This window comes from Oryctolagus cuniculus, chromosome X, assembly GCF_051225735.1.
Source record: "Oryctolagus cuniculus isolate XC-2025 breed Fujian yellow rabbit chromosome X, ASM5122573v1, whole genome shotgun sequence".
In the NCBI taxonomy this organism is placed as follows: Eukaryota; Metazoa; Chordata; class Mammalia; order Lagomorpha; family Leporidae; genus Oryctolagus; species Oryctolagus cuniculus.
In genome coordinates, this window is record NC_142888.1 from 14462699 (window position 1) to 14466194 (window position 3496).

The 3496-nt window shown below is 45.0% G+C and overlaps 1 pseudogene; it reads right to left on the reverse strand.

The window, feature by feature from the left end:
- Window positions 1–636: 636 nt before the first annotated feature.
- LOC100352539 (large ribosomal subunit protein eL29 pseudogene) lies at window positions 637–1527 on the reverse strand (annotated as a pseudogene).
- Window positions 1528–3496: the final 1969 nt, after the last annotated feature.

The window sequence follows — 3496 nt, forward strand, 5'->3', positions numbered from 1 at the left end:
AAGTAATCTGGCATTTCGTGCACATTTTGGACTCCTTTCTTTAGGTTTTACTGTTGAAAGTTTGACTGCAATGTATCTTGGTGAAGGTCTTTTCTGGTCAAGTCTATTGGGAGTTCTATGTACTTCCATATGCGGATGTCCCTATCTCTCTCCAGATAAGTGAAGTTTTCTATAATTATTTCACTGAATAGGCCTTCTATTCCATTCTCTCTTTCCAGACATTCAGTGACTCCTAAGACCTGTATGTTGGGTCATTTGATAGTATCTCATAAATTTCCAACATTGTTTTTAATTTTTCTAATTACTTCTTTTTGTTTGACAAATTTCCAAAGATTTGTCTTCTAACTCTGATATTCTTTCTTCTGCCTCACCAAGTCTGTTAAGGCTTTCCACTGTGTATTTTATTTGACATATTGAATTCTTCATTTCTAATAGTTCAGTTTGGTTTCTCTTCAAAATCTCAATCTTACAGCAAAAATTTCCTCCATGACATATATGGAATTCTTTAACTCATGAATTTGCTCCTCATTTCTTCTGAGTAACTATGATCATTCTGAATTCTTTTTCAGGCACTAGATCAATCTCTTCATCTTCACAATCTAAAATTGAAGTGGGGGAGTCATGTTGTCTTCCTTGTTTTTTTTTTTTTTCCCTGTCTCGGGTTTATTTGTACAAACAGCACAGGAGGACACTAGCCCCACGCAGACAGCAGCCCAGGGGTCATACCAGTCCTTCTGCCCTTGCATTGTCAGGCAAAGGCTGTTACTAGGGAGCCTTTTCGGGGGGCTGGGCACCTTTGGGAGGAGCCTGAGCCGGAACTGGGGCTGCAGGTGTGGCCTGGGCCTTGGGCTTGGTTTGGGCCTGAGCCTTGGGCTTGGCTTGGGCCTGGGTCTTGGGCTTGGCTTGGGACTGAGCCTTGGGTTTGGCTTGGGCCTGGGCCTTGGGCTTGCCTTGGGCCTGAGCTTTGGGTTTGGCTTGGGCCTGAGCCTTGGGTTTGGTTTCGGCCTGGGCCTTGGGCTTGGTTTCAACCTGGGCCTTGCCTTTGCCCTTGCTCTTGATTTGAGCTTGAGCTTGGGCCTTGATTTGAGCCTTGACCTTGCCCTTGATTTGGGGCTCAGTCTTGGCCTTTGCCTTGGTCTGTGGCCGGGATAGCCTGAGACCCCTAGCAATGCGGGCACGGGCACGCCTTCCAAGCTTGGGGTGGGCAATGTAGGCAAGCCGATCGAGCTTCTGGCTGACACCCTTCGGGATCGTGGGCTTTATTTCCTTAGGCTTGACCAGGGCCTTGATAGCTTTAGCATGCGCAGCCATAGCCTTGGCATTGTTGGCCTGCATCTTCTTCAGGCCCTTCTTGTTGTGCTTCTTGGCAAAACGCATGTTCCTCAGGAACTTGGGGTCCACCCCTTTCAAAGATTCGTATCTTTGTGATCGCGGTTTCTTGATGCCATTTCTGTGCCATTTTCGGGACTGGTTGTGCATGGTGTGGTTCTTGGACTTGGCCATGTCTGCACCGTAACCCGCAGCTGCCGAAGCCGTCTTCCTTGTTCTTATTTCTTGAATTTCTGCGTTTATTTTTAGGCATTTTTAGAAATACTTATTGGCTTTCTCCTTTGATAGGTTTTATCTTTGAACTCTGTGGCTTAGTAGAGTGTCTGTTCTTTCAGTGAATATCCAGAGGCATGTGCTCAGTGGGGCTAGGAAACTCTGGTCAGTGCTCAAGAGTGGGGTGACAATCCAGGGTGACACCCAAGTTGGGTGTGATAGAACTCCTTTAGTATCAGCAGGGGGGAGGGTATGATCATGCCTGTTGGCATAATCACAACCTCACCTCCACTCTTCTTTTTTTTAACTTTTATTTAATGAATATAAATTTCCAAAGTACAGCTTATGGATTACAGTGGCTTCCCCCCCCCATAACTTCCCTCCCACCTGCAACCTTCTCCTTTCCCTCTCCCTCCCCCCTTCCATTCACATCAAGATTCATTTTCAATTCTCTTTATAGACAGAAGATCAGTTTAGCATATATTAAGTAAAGATTTCAACAGTTTGCACCCCCATAGAAACACAAAGTGAAAAATACTGTTTGAGTACTAGTTATAGCATAAAATCACAATGTACAGCACATTAAGGACAGAGATCCTACATGAGGAGTAAGTGCACAGTGACTCCTGTTGTTGACTTAACAAATTGACACTCTTGTTTATGGCATCAGTAATCACCCTAGGCTCTTGTCATGAGTCGCCAAGGCTATGGAAGACTTTTGAGTTTGCCAACTCTGATCATATTTAGACAAGGTCATAGTCAAAGTGGAAGTTCTCTCCTCCCTTCAGAGAAAGGTACCTCCTTCTTTGATGACCTGTTCTTTCCACTGGGATCTCACTCGCAGAGATCTTTCATTTAGGTTTGGCTTTTTTTTTTTTTTTGCCAGAGTGTTTTGGCTTTCCATGCCTGTAATACTCTCATGGGCTTTTCAGCCAGATCCGCGTGCCTTAAGGGCTGATTCTGAGGCCAGAGTGCTGTTTAGGACATCTGCCATTCTATGGGTCTGCTGTGTATCTCGCTCCCCATGTTGGATCGTTCTCTCCCTTTTTGATTCTATCAGATACTAGTCTTGTTTATGTGCTCCCTTTGGCTCTTAGTCCTATCATTATGATCAATTGTGAACAGAAATTGATCACCGGGACTAGTGAGATGGCATTGGTACATGCTACCTTGATGGGATTGAATTGGAATCCCCTGGTATGTTTCTAACTCTACCATTTGAGGTAAGTCAGCTTGCACCTCCACTCTTCTAAGGAGATCAGTGCTCATGGTTAGCCCATAGTGGGTACATCCCTTACCCATGCTGACACAGGAACCACACAAAGGGTCTGCCCTCACACAGTCCTAAGTATGAGCATGGATCCCTCAGTAATGACCCACCCTAGGCAGTCAGGGAGCTCTGAGCCTCTGACACCGTATACAGTGATTATATAGAGACTGAGATACACCCCATGCACCCTCATTCAGGCACAAGATTCCCAAAATCATAGCATGCAAAACTCCTATTCATGGGGTACAGGGGATCCCCTCTCTACCCCCCTGCAAGCCTGCCCTGTCCCTGGAGAGAGCAGAGTTGTTTCCAGCGACAGGTTCCTGTGGGTGTTCCGCCTTGGCAGTTTAAGCCCTAGAGCCCATGATAGGTTGATAGGATGGGAGTAACTCACAACCATAAATGGGTGCTCAGCTTTCTGAAGGACATTATATTTTGAAAAAAGAATCAATTCAGCAAGAAGACATAATAATCGTGAAATAATATGTACCCAACACAAGACCACCCAAATATATACAGAAAATACTATTAAACATAAAGGGAGATATAGACCCCAAAACAATAATAGTGGGTGACTTCAATACCTCACTCTCATCAATGGGCAGATCACCCAGACAGAAAATCAATAAAGATACTTCGGAATGGAAATATACTATCAAGCAACGAATCCAGTTGAGAAATGGG